The sequence below is a fragment of the Vicia villosa genome, linkage group LG6 (assembly GCF_029867415.1).
Source record: "Vicia villosa cultivar HV-30 ecotype Madison, WI linkage group LG6, Vvil1.0, whole genome shotgun sequence".
NCBI classification, from domain to species: domain Eukaryota; kingdom Viridiplantae; phylum Streptophyta; class Magnoliopsida; order Fabales; family Fabaceae; genus Vicia; species Vicia villosa.
Window position 1 is genome coordinate 25,435,437 of NC_081185.1, and position 20,807 is coordinate 25,456,243.

A 20,807-nucleotide genomic window follows, 5' to 3' on the forward strand; every position below is an offset into this window, starting at 1 on the left:
AACACACGCAAGCATATAATATCATACAGGAAAGTAAAGGCAGAAAGTAAAAGGTACTAGCTATTACAGGGCTTCGGGGAGGGGTTAGAATAAAATCGGGAGTGCAGAAATTAAAACTACGCTATTACAAAATATCTTGCGACCTATACAACGATTTCTAATATTTAAAATGTAAGCAGTAGATAATCATACATGCGACAATCATAGAGATTTAGAAAGAGAGAAGAAAAATCGGGAGTAATTTGGGGTTAGTAAAAATATTTGGGGTTAAAGTTAATTGAGAATCCTACTTTACTAATCTTAATCATCAAAACTAATTGGCCTAATTTTGTACAAGTTAACCTAAATGGAATAATTATATATGACTAACCTAATTAAAATTAGTTAAAGAACTAATTATGTTCAATAAGAGAAATTATATCAAAAATTAAAACTAATTTAACCTAATTACTACATTACATTAAAAATATGATTAATTAATTAAGAAACAAAAAGTATAAATCCTAATTTTTTAAAGTTATTAAATTAATTACTAAATTATTTAACCCAATATAACTTATTAAAGGTTAATTTAATGGTTAGTTATAAATTATAAGGTTAATTAATAATTAGAATAAAAAAAGAAAAGCTAAAAAAATGGCCAAAAATATGGTGTAGGCGTCGAGATCGACCCCTGGTCATCATGGTTGCAGGATTCACACTCTTGCCAATTGTGCTGGAACTTGTTGGCTGTTAACGGATGGTTAGAAAATAACAAGTATAAAACAAATCAATAAATGAATTTTTTAAACAAAAGTCAGCGCGTGGGCCCCAGTTGTACTGATAGACCAATCAGGGCTGGAAAGATGAAGGGAGACTTTGACTGGCGAATGATGGATGAACACGTATACGGTCAAGGAGTCAGCATTCCACATCATCATCTCCTTCCTCTAGCCTTGGGGATTTTGCCGCGGATTCAACCATAGATTTACCTGCGGATTTTTCTTCCTATTCTGCAAAAATTCAAAACTCAACAAAACGACGTTAGCCAAACAACATGAGTGCCCAGTTCCAAGTAAAAACGTCCCCTGTGTTCATTTATGAGGTCACTTTGGTCTAAAAACGCTTGTAGGAACGAAAACGAAAGCTTTGTTTTCATGAGCCCTAGCCATGGTGTTTCTCTATTCAAGGCTCAACGCTCTCGCATTACACATTAAACCTATTATAAACTTCAACACAAGCATATTAATAGCATCATATTAAATAAAATCGCATGGAATGATGAAAAACGAAAAACAAAAAAAAAATGAATATGAACAAACGTGATATGGTGTTTAACGTAACTTGGAGATCATGTATTGGTTCATACTTACTCAAAATCACCTTAGGAAGAGATTGAAGTGGTTTTTTTGGATTAAACGTGGCTGACTTCTCCAAACTCGTGAGCCCTATTTTCTTGAGAATTTTGAATGTTTGGAACGGTTATGGAGGCTAGGATTCGTGGAGAGAGGCTGAGCATAGGTTAGGTATATATATATGGGATGAATTAAGGTTAAGAGTTTTGGAAAGAAAGAATTGGATTAATTAGAAAAGATTTGATTTTTAAAACTACATGGAAACTTTCTAAATCAAGTCTTAATCTATTTCCCACAACTTTTTTTAATGCGTTATTGGCCTCACTATGTGAATTTGGTCTTGATTCAATGAATGGAATATCTTGTGGGATTTAATTTGATTTATTTTTTATTTTATTTGATTTATATTGAATTTAAGTAGATAAATCCAAAAATAAATATAATAAAATCATAAAATAAATATCAAATAGTATTTGGGCCCTTAATGATCTCAACATCATGTGGATAGTTCAAAAACAATGGCCCATTACTTGGAAATGCAAGATACTACATTTAGGGTTTCATGCTTTTTCTCAAATTTCTACAACTTCTGACGATCATAACTCACTAAATTTTTATCCTATGAAGGTGTTCTAGGACCTTTTTGGAAAACTCAAGATGTCCTCTTCAAGCCACTTTAGAACCTTTTTTGCATTTGGAGATTTTATCTTAATGATATTGGTCCTGACAAAAAACAGCTTTTTGTAAGTTTCTAGAAGGACCTGTAATGTTTTAGCTCATATCTCTCAAATGATGCATTTCTTGGTCTTGGGCCCAACATCAAAGTTGTAGAGAATTGAATTTCATTAAGAATATGCTTTGGTTGGACAATTTCTGATGAACCATATGGGAGTTATGTCCAATCAAAGTTCAGTTGACTTTCTCCTTAAAACTCTAATTTAGAAACTTTATCTTTTGATGATTTTTGGATCTTTTCCTGATGAATCATGATCAACCCTTGATCAAATTATGAATATAACTTCAAAATGTTGACGTTGACAAAAAATCAGGAGTTTTGACTGTAGGTTGACCATAGTTGACTTTTAACCTAGCATAGTCGACTGTGACTTTTTGATGACTGGGCAATCTTGTGAATCAAGGCTTGAAAATTGGTATGAGGATTCTTTGAAGCATATAGGAAGCCATGAAATCCACTTGAGGTGTCAGAAACCTTGTTTCCTTGCAAAGGAACCAAACCCTAATTGATGACCTATTGCTTAGGAGAAGTATGAGCATGCCCAATTCTTATGTAGCCTTGAGCATCTGATGATCCTAGGAGTCTAAGGAAATTTCTTGGGCCAGGATACCTTGAAAAAATGGTGGACAAATTTTGGGGTATGACACCGCGCATCAATTTTTCATACAAGAACCTTAAATAAAAACATAATAAACATTAGACTATTTTCATTGAAATATGTAAATAAGTTGTTCGACTAATTAAATAATATATTGATCGCATTACCGGATGTATGAGTTTACAACAACGATGCCTAATTCTGTATGCTGAAAAATCTGTTCCATTTCCTCTTTGCAATTGTTTCGGAGCAAGAAAAACCAAAGATACCTTCTATAACAGCCTGAGCCTTCGGTGTTCCCGTCACTGTCACCTCACGATCTTCTCTACCCCCTATCTAGTAAAGTTTTTTCTTTTCGTGGGAATTGAACCCTGTACCCTGGGGTTCAAGTACATGTTCATTCAATTCCCACTACCAATTGAGCTAGTAGCTCAAGTGGTAGTGGGAATGGAATGTATGTAACAGTCCGAGCCTTCGGCGTTCCTGGCACTATCACCTCACGATATTCTCTACTCCCCTCTCTAGTAAATTTTTTGCCTTTCGTGGGAATCGAACCATGTACCCTAGGGTTCAAGTACATGTTCATTCCATTCCCACTACCAATTGAGCTAGAGAGGGGGGGGGGGGGGGGTAAAGAAGATCGTGAGGTGACAGTGCCGGGAACGCCGAAGGCTCGGACTGTTACACCTTCCTCCATATCCATTTGACAAATATCACCATTCATCAAATATGATGTTCCCACAAGTGTTTCAAGACACATCCGGAATCGAGGTACAAAAGGTTTTCTTTCCACGGTTCTTGGAAGATCCCTTTTCTTGTTGGGTACACTACTAATTTTCTGGCTCACTTGTTGTGACTCTTGAGCAGGTACCTAAAAATCATATAACTTAGGTAAATTATAAAATCACACAGTTTTTGAATTCGGATCATATAATTAACACTTTAAATGTACCTCTTTTTGTGATGCAACAGACTCGTTGTGCCACAAAATCCCTTTATCCTTAGATGCAGGTTTTGTATGAGTCTAAGATTAACATGTAATAAAAATGTACGTAATGGTTCATAATTGAAATTTGAATACTAAAAGATTCATAATGGTTTTCAACATATACCTCATTATCTATGAAAATGAGGTCCTACGGCCATGCAACAAATGATCCTATTGCATCTCGCAGCAATGTTGTCTCTAAAACAATGTCAGTTATGGGTAGCAACGCATCCAGATCTAATGCAACATCAACTGATACTTTCAGATGTCCATCAGGGAGCAGTCTATGGTGAAGTAAATCTCCCAAAGTGTTATGCACTTTTCCCTTTCCAACTAGGCGATAAGTCAGTGACGATAAGTATAACTGACAAGATGAAATGCCCTAAACCAATAATAAATATGTTACTACTAATATCTATATATGTCAATTAAAATAAATATGCTAATTTAATTTCATAATAACATATATAGTTACCTCGGGATTTCTTTTCCTTAGATGCTTATACAAGGAAGATGGAGTCACACCATGTCCTTTATCCCTCACCCGACCGGGATACTCAGCAACATTTAGTGCTCGACTAAGTACACTCCTGTTATCTTGGTCCTCACATGTGGTTACCAATTAAGATAGAGTCTCCTGAAATTCATTTACATATCGAAAATTATTAGTGGAGATAAAAAATTAATTATATATTAATAAACTTTTGATTTAATTAAAGACACAATGTAATACTTACACATTCATCATAAATATGTTGAACATCTTCCCTAACAACTCCATCCTTGCCCACACGAGCTACCTTCGCCAAAACATGTGCCGGAAGTGATGTTTCGTCACTTTTCGTCTTGTCTAACTACACATTGACACAAATAATAAGATCATAAATTATAAAACATTGAGACAATTAATAAGATCGTAGGATTTATATATACTTACAATTTTTTTCTGTAAGCGTCCATATCCCAAACGCCCCTTTCTGTATGGATACGTGGGTTTTGATGCTCTCTGGCGATTTGTGTCACTCACTTTCTTGAAATTATTATCGTCTATTCGTTTGCCTACAAAATAATCCCATTCTTCAGGTCCAATGAAGTTCCTATACTTCATTGGACGTTCTGCTTTAACAAAATTTCCTTGCTCATCCTTAAAATACTTGGTTGTTAAAAAAGCTCTCCACCCTCTGTTTTTTTTCCGACCAACTGAAGACAATACTTTTTTCGGTTATCTTCAATGTTAAAAGACCTCTACAAAAAAACATACATATAGAGTGTGTTAGTATAAGTAATTTAAACACATTATCGTCAACAAAAATCTAATAACAACAATCATATATGGTACCTTTATCGCAATCCAAATTCTATCTTTATCGGAATCCAACTCTTCTTTAGTCCATCTATCAGAGGTGATTGTAATGTGCATACGAACAAGTGTACCAATGTAGCTTGTCAACTTTGCACCATTAGGCTCAATTAGTTGGTTATCATCATTCCAATTTACATCATATTTTACTCCTCTATCTCTATCACGAATGATTCCCTTCATAATAGTTACGCCTCATGTAATTTCTCCCTCTGAAGTCTTATCTGGAGCATTTGTATCTTGTGAGTTTTTTTGATTACTAGTCATTTGACCTGTAATAAAGAAAAAAATAAAAATGAAATGACAAATATAAAAAATCCATAATCCATAATCCATATAATGAATATATATAAAATGACATATATTTAAATTTTATTGAATGATATAGGCTATAATTATACTGTTACCTTTTTCACTAACGTCTCTTTCTTTTCTTGGTAGGAATATGTTTTACTCGTCTCTTAACAATGCAGACGGTTGGATTGATCCAAATATCCTCATTATGATCATTTCTAATATATGATTCATTTGCTATAATATTCTCATCTTGATCATTTCTAGTAAACGATTCAATCTCAACATCAATATCACCTTGATCTCCAATGTTTTCATCAATTACTTTGTTAGATAAAAACACTATAGACCATTTCGTACTTGTCGGATCAGTGACATAGAATACTTGTTTAGCTTGAGAGGCTAGAATAAAAGGCTCATCTTTGTACCCCACCCTATTAAGATCCACTTGCAAAAATCCTGACTTATCCATTCGTATGCCATTATTATTTTCAACCCACTTGCAACCAAATATAGGAATATGAAACTTCTCATAATCAAACACCCAAATGCGCTTGATAACCCCAAAATATGTCAGATTTGCAAATTAGGGGTTTAAGTCCTTCACGCTTGATATGTGCATTGCTTCAACTACCAAGGTGACGCCACTATTTTGCATAGTACTTTTATCATCTTGTTCTTTGGTATAAAATGTGTATCCATTAATTGCGTATGCGCTATAAGAAGACACAACCAAACTTGGACCATATGCTAAACATCTCAACCTTTTGGTTATTGAAGCGGGATCTGAACGATACTTTGAATAAATATGTTCCTTAAACCATGGTATGAAACTTCGATTGTGATCTCGTACTATCCAATTCTCATTTCTATTCGGATTTAAACCTCAGAGAACACCCTTGTGCATTTCAACATATGACACAACCTCAATCTCATTGTGCAGAACATACAAATGCACTTGATCCCGTTCGACCCTTGATACTGTCACAACTTTATTTCCAATTAACTTGTTACCTTATTTTTTTCAACAATATGATATTTGGGGAGTCCAATTGATTGAACATTTGACATATATTCAGTACGAAACTCAATCGCTTCTTCAACAATGCATCGTTCGGCAATATAACCCTCTAGTCGACTTCGGTTTTTCACATACCCTTTTAATATTTTCATATAACGTTTAGCAGGGTGCATCCATCTCATATAAGTTGGTCCACAAAATTGTGTCTCTTTCACAAGATAAACAACTAGATGAACCATTATGTCAAAAAACGAGGGAGAAAAATACATTTCAAGATCACATAAAGTGGTCGGCTTAAGACGACAACGTATTGAGGTTTGAGTGGTTTGAGTATGTACTACTATAAATAGAGGTCCATGCACAACTATTATTTAAGTTGATTTAATATGACAAATATTTTAATTTTGATATATTTTTGTTGTAAAAATATTTATAATATCGATAATTTACAATCACTCGTATACATAATTTTAAAAATTAGTAGTGGCTAAAAATTTTAAGATAAATAATTTTAATTATTAAATAGTTGTAATTGATTGATAGTGTAGTAAATTTTTACATGGTTAAAGTATGAAAAAGTCACGTGTTTAAAATAAATGTCACTTAAAAAATTTAAGTTTCTTTAAAATAAATTACATTCTAATTATTATAAATACAAATAATTTTATTTATAAATTTATATTATATAATTTCAAAGTATTATATTTTAGTGCAAATTTTATAAATAATTAAAAAAATTAGTTTGATAAAAATAAGGATTTTTTACTAACATGTATGAAATTTTTAATTTTCATTATATGCACTAATTTTAAAGTATTTTTTTTTTACTAACATGCAAGAAAATTTTAATTTTCATTATATGCACTAATTTTAAAGTAGTATATATCTATTTTACATTTATAGTGAAAAATTAAAAATAGTTTAAAAAACTAGTTTGGTAATTTTTTTTAAAACTTTTTTCATATTTTTAATCTGTATATATATGCAAAACTTTAACTAATATTTATTCGGTCCAAATTCATAAATTCAACGATTTATTTTATTTTAAATTATAAAAAAAATAAATTTATAATTAATCAATTAATTTTATTTGGATTTAATGGAAATACACTGACAGTGTAAAGCAGTTTTACACTTTCAATGAATCGTAGCCGTTAAATATTTATTGAATTTTGACTTTTATTTTAATTATTTATAAAATAATATACGTGAATGATTGTGTAAAAAATTTTACAATAACAATGTATATCCATTAAACCCATTTTATTATAAAAATATATCTTTTCAAAAAATTAGTTTTAATAACCTAACTAAATTTAATTCAAATTAAAATAATCATTAAATTATCAATTTTTTGTTTTCTTAATAAATACATAAAGTTTAATTACAATTTTAATCGATCTATTTTATTTTCCATTGAATTCAATAATCAATAAAATGATTTTTAATCGTTCTATTTCCATTTTCCATTTTAATGGATCTATTTTATTTTCCATTGAATTCAATAATCAATAAAATGATTTTTAATCGTTCTATTTCCATTTTACAACCAAAAAAAAAAATGAAGAAATTAAAAGCCAATAAATAGCAGTGTGATATGGGCAGCGGAAATGTAAGCTGTTGGATTAATCAAGCGGTTGAAAATTGTGATAAAAAAAAAACACGATCGCTATAAATTGCACCCACACGTTCTCTTTTGAGTTATCGCCTTCGCCGCTTGAAAACCTAAACTAAAAACCTATTAACAAAACCGATTCAGATCTCTGAATCTGAGTCACATCAACCACCAACAACACCAGATCTCCCGATCTACTTGAAGAACACTGCTTCAGATTCAATTTATCATGTTAATTGGAAGCGTAAGTATGTAATTGAAGAAGGTGAGTGTTTGAAACGAGTGATTGAATCTGGATCAATGTTTTATGTAAAACGAGACACACACGAGAAGAGTTCTCTTTTTTGTCCCATCTTACATAATCCATTGATCAAGGTATTCTCCCTATTCATTCGTTATTTATTGTCTGTGATATTTGATGTTCTTTTGATGTTTCTGTTATAACCTAATGAATTGTTTGATGTTGTTAATATGGTTAGATTCAATGAAGTACTGACGAAATAGTTTGAAATTTCAGATTCTGTTTTGTCTGTTTTTTTTTGTTGTTTTTTGTTTTTCAGGTTAAGTGATGTCACTGCTCAGCTAGAAAGATGTTTGGAATCTTTACCAATTTGGTTTAGAATAATAGGTTTCTTTGTGTTCAATCAGTTATATAGACTTTGTAATGGATTTCTATCTTCCTTTCTGTCATTTCAAGTTTTATTTGCTAAGAGAGCTATTTTATTGATTTTTAATAATAATTGTAGTATAAATTCTTTCAAAGGAGATGAGACTAAAACCATTACGTGTAGTAACCTGTAATTGTCTAATATTAAGAATAACATTGTTTTTACTGTCATAATTTACAAAGAATATAGTATCAACTATCAACTTTTTATCGAAAAGACTGTTTGTTTAGCGTAAAAAATAAGTTAATAAACTTTACAAAATTAATTGGAATTAAACTACTTCAATCTATAAACTTATGTTTGGATATTTTAAAACAGATGAAATTTATGGAGCTGAATGGTGTGGGATGAAGTGAAATGGGGCAAAATTGAGCATAATGAAATAAAATATCCATCCTTTTTTAAATTAATTCAAACATGAACATAAGTTTATATCTTTCGTTCCATCAATTCAATGGACTATGTGGCGATTTCTTAAAATATCCTTGTGCAGTTTTCTTAAGATTTCTATATTCAACACACATTCTCTATTTTATAGATTTTGTTTATGCTTTTGTTTACTAGAGCATTTGAAAACCAAGAAGTGTATCTACTATCTACCCATTATTAATAAATTGACCAAACTACCAACTATGTCCTTTCCACTAAAATTTTTTACACTACAAATTAGACACAATGGTAATTAACTAATTCACCATCCACTTTTAATTTAGACTAATGAGAGGATGACAAGTGGTGTATTATATAAAAGAAACCAACACGTGTCATTTTATCATTGGCCATATTTTTCATTTCAAACTCATTCCTCTCTCTCTCTTCAGATTATCATACTTCCCACTTCACTCTCTCTCCTGTGTTCTCTTCTCTCTTTTTTCTGAAGCCCTAAAACCACCGCCGCCTCCTTTTCTACCTCTATTATCGGCGACCAATGAAAAAATCAAAGCCATTTTCGTACTCTTCGTCTCATGATCTTCTTAATAAACTGGTTGGAATTTTGTTTCGAACAACCTATCCGTCAACCACTGTTACTCGCCGTCGACCAATGTTCGTATTAAGATAATGAAGTTAGATTCTGGTCTTTTCATTCAAAAAATCAATCTTTCTGAGTTTTTTTTGTTATTGTTTTTCTTTTTTTACAGGAAGCTCAAGAGAAAACTAAAGAACTCAAGCTTCTTGCTTAATGGAAGAGAAAGAAAGGTGGATTCATACCTACCATGTTTCTTTTTTGTGAGAAAAAGATTCAATAGAAAAAATTTATTGGTTCTATTTTGTTGTTGTTGTTGTTGTTGATTTTGTTGGCTCTTATGAAAGTATTTTCTTACAATGTCTCATTAACACCAAGATCCTTATGTCTGTTGTGTTTAAGATGTAAAGCTTATTAAGTTTATATGAGTTTTAGCCTCATTATTTGATTCTGGTGTTTTGCTCAGGTTAGGTTCTGTGACTGGAATGTGAATTCAACTATGTGACACCAATTATTTTACTCCTAATTTGTTGTCCATGTTGCAAGATATCAATAATCAAGTTGCTGGCTATATGAGAGATCGAAGTAGAATGGTCAAACAAATGCAATTTAGAAGATCAACTATTATTAACGTATTCGGATCCGTAAGTCAGTTTATTCTTTAGTTGTCTCTAAACACTAAGAAAATCATTTATTTATATCAAATTGACACTTACAGGCATATGTCTCAAGGTTTCAAAGATTAAAGATAGCTCTAAATATTAGAGATATCTCTCATTGACACTTACAAATGCTTGTGTGCCAATGTTCCTTCTTTTTGTGAACATGTGTTGGAAACTTTGTTCTCACAACTTCTGATTTCTAATAAATGTTTTCCAATTTTAAATTTTTTTACTTTAAAATGTAAAAGAAGAATTTTTCCATAATATTTTACTTACTAAAGAATTTAGATATGCATGCCCTCTCTATTCAATGTTAGTTTGTGATATGTCAAAGGTTTGGGAGAAATTGGAAATGGAGATTCCTGATACGCCAATGCCCAAGTCTTATCAGAATAAAATGGTCGGTCGGAGTTCAATCTACAACGAGCATACGACGATCGGGTTTACAAGCTGCAGCTAATAGGTGAGAAAACTGAAATGTAAGCCTTTCTTCGATGTATATAAAGGATAATCCACTATTCTTTATATTTTTGTTTACAGGTGCATTATTTGCTAAGTTTGTTGTATGCTTCTGCATCACTGTTATTCTGTTATCATGTTTCTGCATCACTGTTATCCTGTTATAATTATTTGCTGAGACTGTTGTATGCTTTAACATCACTGTTATCCTGTTATCATGTTGTATGCTGAGATACTGGTTTTTCTGCATCTAAACTACATCATCTTGATAATGGATGTGAGTATTATTGAAGTCTGGTATGGCTATTGTCTTTGCATAGAAGAAATTTGTGCATAGTTTGTATCTTTTTAGAAGATTTCTGCATAAGGCGTGACATAACATAAATAAGGCGTGACATACCACTATTACTGATGTATTTAAAATTCATAGCCTAAATTTTTTTAGATAAAACAGATTCTCTAAGTAACTTGACTTCCTGACCAACTAAAATATTTTTACATATTTAAATGTGATAGTTAAGTGACAGAAATAGCCAAGTTCTTTAATTGGAATCACGCCTTATGTAATGTATTGAATAAATAAGCTAATTTTATTGAAGCATGTTTTGTATCTTATATGAAATCAGTAGTTTTACAGATTTAATTTTTCAAGGTGTTTTTCTTAGCATATTAATAACTTTTTCTTATGAGGTGCAGAAAGTGAACCTACTAAAGTTGTCTTTAATTGCATTTTCAAATACTTATAGTTAGCATATGTAATTTGCTAAGTGGTTCAAAGTTGTCTTTTAATATAATTATTTAATATAATTATTTAATGTAATTAAATACATATAAATATTGTTTATTTTACAAATAAGTAAATTATCTTTAAATTTTGTATTTATATATAAAACTTTGCATCTGTTAAAATTTTATTTTTTTCTATATAATCATAGGTATATTTTATGTCCTTTTTTATATAATTATTTAATACAGTCAAATTTCTATGATTATTATTTATTTATAATGAAACCATTTATTTCAAATTTACATCTATCTGAATAAATTTCAACACCACTCATTCAAATTTAGAGAATTTCAACCTCACTCATTCAAAATTAGTTAAACTTTTGATTTCACGGGTCACTAGCACCATAATACTTAGTTTTTTATCACAACGGGTCACTAACACCATAATACTTAGTTTTTTTTTTGAAGTGATCAAGCTTTATCAAATGAAAGATATGAACGAATTTATCTGTGTGTCTATATTGGTCACCATCACTATAATACTTATTTTTTTGAAACGATCAAGCTTTTTCAAATTATCTAAGTTATAAATGAAGGCACCCGTGCGGACGCACGGGTCTTCTACTAGTTTAACTTTGAAAACAAATCCTTCTTTTACAAGGTTATTAACAACATTTTTTAATTTTTGTCGACCGAGGCTTTTTTTAATGATTGACAATGACGACACGAGACCATGTGTAGCGGGGAAATTCTGATATCGAAGCCATGAGATTGATTCGAATCAATATTTCGTTTGAAATCGCCACCGCGCTTTATTTTTTCAAAGGAAAAGGGAAAAGAACGAAAAACCCAAAAGTTTTGTTTTTAAAACAAAAAAGAAGAGATCTTAGGTACGGGTGTTGTTTATACAAGGGGAAGGTTTTAAGCACCACTCATATCTGTGGTACTCCACAGGAACCTTTTTGAAAATCTGTGTCGTGTGTGTGCTAAAAAAAAGAGTTTGTTTTATTTTTAAAATAAGCTCGGCAAAGCGTTAAGCTTTGGGCCTACATACCTCCTTGGTGCAATGGAGAAGTCAGAGCTAATGTAGTTCCGCTTAAAGGGAAAAACGTTTTTTTAAAACGAATAAACACTTTATCGTCGTCGGAGAGAAATACTCAGCCATTGATCTTGAGCATGAGAACAAACAAGTTCTTTGCATCGCAAATGAAAGAAGGGCTCCAACTCGGATAAAATCGACGAGTATGCCACTAGCTCTCTCACGCGGAAAAGATCTCATTATATCAATCAATTTCAAAATCGTGGGGTATAACCACTCGTTTCGACAATTAAAGGTGTCTAAACTTTTGAAGAAAAGCCACTAAGGGCGAAAGATATTTTAAAGAAAAAAAGTTTTGAAAAGATTGCAAACATAAGAATGTTTTGAAAAAGGGAGAAGATTTTGAAAATTTAAGAAGTGGGAGGAGATGAAGAGGCTATCCTATTGCGTAAAATAAAAGCTAAGGAAAAGAACGGTCTAACCGAAGAAGAAGCCAACACTTGACATTATGAGTCAAGGTAGATTTCCCATACTTTGGACTATCAATACCAAACACATATTACCACTTGGGGATCCAGATGAACTTATTATTTTAGCGCCACTTTGTATTAAGCACATTAAGATTCTGACGAAAATCGGGCAGAGTAACGGCTGTTTTCGGGTAAAATCCTTATCTCAATGCCTTGGAATTAACCATCAAGGGCTTTCGAGGAAATACCTGCACATATAAACAGACAACAATCCAATGCCAGACAGACAGAATAACAGCAGATTAATAATAGAATAAGAGTCCAGAGGCACTAGGTCCATAAGTCCGAATCTCCAAAATGCTAGGGATAGTAACCAATAGTCCAAAGAGAGCCTTATGTGTTTTTTAGATTTTGGTTGTTTATTAGTGTTTTAGCATAAAAGTAAAGTATGGTCCAAGTGGACAAAAGGAAAATAGCGGAAGCATAAACATATGTCCAAGTGGACAAAGAGAAAATAGCGGAATTATAAATGTCCAAATGGACAAAGAGAAAATGGCGGAATGTAAATATGATGAAATGATAAAATAAAGCGAGAAATATAAAGAGCGGTATAATAAATGGCGGAAATTAAAGTTAGTTGTTAGATGTTAAGGATAACCATCTTGAAACTTGTCAAGTATGTTATCAAAGTTAGTAATGAAGATCGATGGTGAGTGAATGATGTACTCGGATTTAAGGTCAATGGAAACTTATCAGAAGCTTGATAAAATCATAGCGACTACACGATAAATTTCCATAAGTCATAAATCAACCGCATACAATTCTCTTCCATATTTGATCTTTTATCGAGTCGGGACAAATGTAGAAGAACTCTCCATGTATCAAGATCATCAATCAAAAGAAATAAGAAGGAGAAGAAGAAATGATCTAGTCTTTATCAAGAATCCATAGAATTCTCAAGATATTAAGACTTTCATCGATCAAAAGAAAACAAGAAGAAAGAGATAAGAATGGAAACATAAATTGATCTAGTCTTTATCAAGAATCCATAGAATTCTCAAGATATTAAGACTTTCATCGATCAAAAGAAAATAAGATGAAAATAAGAATGGAAACAAATTGATCTAGTCTTCATCAAGAATCCATAGAATTCTCAAGATATTAAGACTTTCATCGATCAAAAGGAAATAAGATGAAAAGATAAGAATGAAAACAAATTGATCTAGTCTTCATCAAGAATCCATAGAATCCTCAAGATATTAAGACTTTCATCGATCAAAAGGAAATAAGATGAAAAGATAAGAACGAAAACACAAAAGATAATCAACTCACACTATCATTAATATCATTCATCCATTTTGGTGGATTAGGCCATTTCAAACCTATCAACACCCTAGATCCAATGATATTAATGAAGTGTAGGAAGAAGGAAGCCAAAACAAGTACAAAAAAGGCAAAAAACCACATTCTGCCTGCTGGAAATCGATTTCATGCAGGGGAAATCGATTTCCATAGTGCAGTTTTCAAAAAAAAAACAAGTTACGTTCAGCAGGAAATCGATTTCAGCCTTAAGGAAATCGATTTCCTCAGTGTAAATTTCAGCAAAAACAGCATTTAAAGGCATGAAACTTGACTTGAACAAATATACAAACACCTTATGATCACACATCAATTAGAGCACGAATTTTCCATCAAATCACCAACAAATAGCACCAATATAGCATCAAAGATGCATTGAACACAAACAACAAAGAATCACATTGTGATATACAAAAAGGATGAAGAAAATTATCAAATCTTGAACAAAACTTAGATCTACTTCAAGAATCACCAACACAAATCTTGATCTCTCAACAATTGAAGAAAAAAGAGTGAAATAGATGGTGGTTTAGCTCAAAGTTTGTGAGGTTCAAGGTGTGACTCACAAACTTTATGAAAGAACAAAGAGCTTTGGTGAATTTGGTAGGGATGAGGAGAGAAATTGCAAGGGGTTTTTTGGCTCTCAAAGCTTGAGAAATGAATTTGCAAGAATTTTTTTGGCTATCCAAGCTTGAGAAATGAGAGAGTAGAGGTCTCTATTTATAGGATGAGAGCAAGAGTAGTGGTAGTTTGGTCTTTTTGCATTTGGTAATTAGCTTGTGTTTAATTGGTGATTAAAGTGGCATTTAAATGGTAAAAAATGGTAAAACGAGGTTTTAATTGGGTTTAATGAAGGGATTAATTTTGATGAGGTGGAAAATTGGTAAAATGATCAAATAAAAAGGTGCCAAAATGATGTCAAGCTTCCCTCCTTATATTTTTTTTGAATTTTGCCTTAAGGAAATCGATTTCCCCAGGAGTGAAATCGATTTCACTCTGTTCCAGGAGAGAATTTGGCGCAAAATACACTAGGGAAATCGATTTACCCAGGAGGGAAATCGATTTCATGCTGTCCAGAATGTGATTTTGGTGAAGATTGCTGCAGGGAAATCGATTTACCTAGTAGGGAAATCGATTTCATCAGTCAAAAATGTGAAAAATGCCTTGTTTATTGCATGTCTTGGCTTGATACCTACAAAACAAAAGCCTACAAAGAAATAAAGCAATGTTTTTGGTATTTGGGTTAGTATAACAAATAAAAAGCTAAAAGTGCTTGATGATTCCCCTCAAAGGAAAAATGATACCTCAAGATTGTGATCTTGATTGATGATTGAAATGCAAATGATGTATGATCTTAGGGTCAAAAATTGGGGTATGACAGATGCCCCTATTTAAGTTTCTTCTTTCCGGAGATGTGAGGGTTAAAATCCTCAGCTCGACGTAATTGAAGAGACTTAAATATAAAACACACAATTTTTGAACCTAAGGTATAATGCGATGCTAATGGATGCATCAAGTATGATTATGAAAATAGAGGGGGAATATAATGCCACTGGGGGGAACAAAAGGAATGAGCGATAGACTCGAATGAAAGGAATGGCTGGGGAAACAAGATACTACTGGTTATCCGTCAGGGTGACAAGAAATATCCAGCAATACTTGGAAAGGGAGGGATAAAACCCAAGTTAGAAGTGTAGTAAGAACGTCTAAGAGTGGCATTAGACGACGAAAATCAACAGAGATATTCAAAAGTGGCATTGAATGAACACTGGAACACAAACATATTGGTAGAAACGTCTAAGAGTGGCATTAGACGACACCAACCATCAGAGACATTCAAGAGTGGCATTGAATGAATCTGAAAAAAGGGTCCAAACTCTGAGGAAACATCGGAGACATCCAATAGTTGTTTTGGATGGAAGGAGACCAACAAGATTCAACAGTGGCTTTGAATGCAAAAGGAGACCTACAAACCCGAAGATACGGCAGAGACGTTCAACAGTAGCTTTGAACAAAAGGAATCCAAACTCTGGAAAACATCGGGAACAATCCAATAGTAGCTTTAGACGAAAATGGAAACCAAAGAGATTCAATAGTGGCTTTGAATGCAAAATGGAAACCTGAACCCGGAAATACATCAGAGACGTTCAACAGTAGCTTTGAACAAAAGGGAAACCAATTTGGAAATTTGAGCAGCCATCCAGGAGTGGCATTGGATGGAAAGGAACACAACCTGAGAACATCCAAGAGTGGCTTTGGACAAAAGGAAAGTTATTCCCGCTCAAAGACATGAACATCATTCAATAGTAGCTTTGAATGAGGTGTGAAACATGTTAATGGGGATTGTGACATCCAATAGTGGCTTTGGATAAAAAGTGAGAAACGACACGTTGTCATACCCTAATTTTTGACCCCCCTGAGATGACATATCTTCAGGATTTTCATCAAGTCAAAATAAGTACCCAGGGCAGTCTGACATTCAATCGAGGGTGTTCAAAGACAAGAAAACTCAGGCAAAGGATCAATCAATAGAGGGATTAGTCTCTAATACAATCATAAGACTCAAAAGCTTCATTATTTCACCTATGATTGATTAGACACCCAGTCATCTAAGTACAGAATTACTCAGATCAACAGACTAGGGTTTGGAGCCTATCAAGGACTAAAATCAGGGATCACCTTTGGGAAACCCTAAAAAGCCCCAGGGAACCATTCAAAGACATCAATCATCTTCAAATAACTCATATGACAAGATCCACTGGACATTACACCTCAGTTCAGAGTCTACAGTCATCATTGTCCTCTGGTCGACAATTAGGGTTTTTGACCTAATTCACCAAGATAGTTGACTTTTAATCAGGGCATGGATCCAAAACTCAAGACATGATTCAAGAGTCTCTACTACCTCAATATAATCCATTTACATCATTCATTTGAGGAGAAGATCTTGATTCTACACAAAAGTCCAAAATCTCACCTTACTAGGAAAAAGTCAACTGTATGGGATCACCATTGACTTTTGAGATTTTTGGTCAAACCATGACTTTTAAGGATCAATATCATCAATATATGGATAATGAAGTCATTTAACCAAAGAAATTCAAAGAAATTCATCAAGGAGCAAAAAGTCGGGAATTAGGGTTTTTTAAGGCATGGTGAGAACTCAAAATTTCACCTACACAACTCAAAAAACTTCCAACATGAAAGTTGTAGATCTTGCAAAATAAAACAACATCTTACAAAGGAACTTTTTTCAAAAGATCAATCATTTAAGAGTTTTGGAAATTTTGGAGTTTTAGGTCATAAACACTTAAAAAATTTTCTAAGTGTTTTAACCTAGTTTTCTTCCAACTTTGGCCTCATTTTTCACAAATTTGCCAAAGGATTCTGAAGAAACTCCAAACTAATGATTTGAAGTAGATGTTTAGGGCTTTCCAAATTGTGTTCAACCTTCTCCAAATTCAATTTGAGCTAGGAGTTATGCTTGTTCAAAGTTGGCCTCATGAAGTAAAATTATAGGTCATGTACAATTTGAAACGTTGCAATTTTGTGCATTTTGCTTCACTAAGTGATGCTACACGACCTCTAATGCATCTGAAACCATATCATACATCAATTTCCATCATTGCATAAGGATTAGAGAAGATTCCCAAAAAACAAAGGCATGTGATTATGTAATGATTGCATTTTTGAATTTATGACAAATTGGTGATTCATCAAAGGAATCTTCTCCCAACCAATTGGAGCTCATTTCTGCAGCCATTTGGTCCCCTAAGATCAAGCAAAACCGATGGCTAGGGAGTGGTATCAAAGAGCTCATCATTGCACTTGGAATATTCTTTGAATTCCTTCATGGCTAAGAAACCAAACTCACTACACTAAGCAAGCTTACTATGATCAATTGCTCTGAACCAATTGCCTATAAATAGAGGTCTCTTTCTCATTCAGAAACCACACAAAAGCAACAAAATTCTTGCTTTCTCTCTTCTTTCTTCATACTTAAGGTTTTCAAAGGTTCTTTGGCAAGAAGACTCGGATTCTTCAAACCAAAGCTCTTCCTTTGGAATTAAGTATTCAAACACATTAGGGAAGTCATTTAGAGGTGATCCAGACCTCTGAAACACTTCTGTAAGTGAAGAATCATCATCTTCACCTCTCACTTGGAGCTGTTGCAGTTGGAGGTCCATAGAGTAATTCAGGAGGTTTCAAGCCAAGCCAATCATCCAGGCACACTCCTCAGGTCATAGTGAAGCTAACCAGATGGCTGCAGCTCGTCTGTAACTCCAAATTCAACAACCTCCATGTCTACTTGAAGCTCAAATCGAAGGAGGTCCACAGAGTAATTCAGGAGGATTCAAGCTCCAATAAGCATTCAGTTAGCATCATTGAGTCTCAAGGAAGCTATTGAGATCATTCATTCAAGTCCAGGTGTTCTCCATCACCCTCACGACCTCCATTTTCAGAGGTAAGTCTCTGAACCTCACCTCTTTAATTTAAGCACTCTTTGAGTTAAAGCTCGATTCTATCTTGTTTAGCATCATCAGAGGATTGAAAACCCTCTATCATCTTTCATTTATTCATCTTGTTTGTCATTTAATTTCAAATTTAGGGTTCATGTGTTCTTAGAGTTTTCTGAGAAATTAGGTAGCTATAGTTCATATAAATAAATGTTAGTTACATATCTGGATTCGTGAGGAAATTTAGAACAAGATTGATGTTTACATCATGTCATTTAGTTGAGAAACCAGAGAGTTAGGATTTTGAAAATTCTTGAGCTCGAGGAAGAAGATGACTATGGCCATGGCGCGCAAAATTTAAATCTGGGGCCAAAGTTTATTTTATTTTGAATGGAAGTTGTTTTATAAACGACTAAATCGTTACAGCCCAGTGGTAAAGAGTGTTTGTGTGTTGCGCGTGTCCAAAGTCTGGGGTTCGAATCCCCCTCGCCCCAGACTTTTTGATTCTTTTATTTTTCAATGATTTATCACTTGTTTTGAAACATAACCAATTGAGTGAGAGTTATTATCACCAAGCGCGTGTTGGCTCAGCGGTGTTGTTTTGGGCTGGTGACTTCAAGGGCGTGGGTTCAAATCCTCCAAGGGCCAAAAACTATTTTTTAACACATAATTTCTTTTATTTTCTTCACAACTTCACATGAATAATTCACCTATCAAATTAAATCATTTTCACTTCATTTTTCACACACTTGTCATTTAATATATCTATTTTATAAATAATAAAAAAAATCATAAAAATATTATTTATTTCATGTGTTTTAATTAGGTTTAAAATAGTATGTTTTAAGTGTTTTCTTAAATACTTTAAATGTATATATTCACTTTGTTTTAACCTAATCATTTTGTAAATAAGTTTATGATAAAACCCTAATTGTTTAGGTCTTAATTAGTTAAAAAACTTTATTTTTACCTTAATTAAGTTGACTTTTGTCAATTTTCAAAACTGTTTTCAATCTCCGAATGAATCAAATGATTAGGGTTTTCAAACAACAAAACCTTGTATCATTCCGAATCATTTTCAAATTGCTTTTACACCAGTACTGTAAAGTACTGGGCCTCTAATAGAGTGTAAGTCCCAAACACCTTCTCTTCTTAGCTTGTTTTCAAAACTGTATTTTCAAAATCTTCTTTCTGTTTTCAAAACATTTCTTCTGGTATTTGAAGGGCATTATTCCCGGTGAAACTCTTCAGATACCTATGTGACCTTTGTCCATCTTCACTTCTTCTGTTTTCAAAAACCATTAACTGTTTATCATATATATATATTCAACTGTTATCAACAAAACAACAAAAATTACTGGTGAGGCTTTGTACATACTTCTTCAAAGGCCTCCACTCCATCCAGGTTAGGCTTTACAAGCTTTCAATTTACAGTCTTTATTTAAATTACTGTCAAATATAAACTGTGCATATATTAGTTTAGAACTACGTTTGAGTATAAACCCTAGGACAGTTAAACTATATATATATATATATATATATATATATATATATATATATATATATATATATTATAGGAATATGGCCTAGGATTGAGAATGTCTTCCCGGTGAAGGCTCTTCCCTAATTAGAGATCTGTAGTTCAAACCCCCAAGATGAATTATTTCCGGTGAAACATCTTGGTAAAAACCTTAGAATCCAAATAATAGGACACATCCACCCAAAGAGGAATTATTCCCGGTGAAACCTCTTACCCATTTGCTTAGAGCCAAAATAAGTTCAAAACTACATAGCTTTCTCTTGTGCTATAACAAGGACCCTCGATTAGCCTCCTCTTGGGCTTTGTACAAGGACCCACAGGCTTCTTAAAAGCATTTCCAGCTTCCTCTTGAGCTTGTATACAAGGACCCATCAGGTTTCTTATAAACATAGGAACAGGTCTTTAGTCACCTTTTAGCCTACCCTGGTGAGTTTTCTTCCAATTTAAACCAGACTTTTAACAAGCCAAGTTTGTCTCAATTTTGCATTGAGTACACCTTTTGGAATGAGAGACA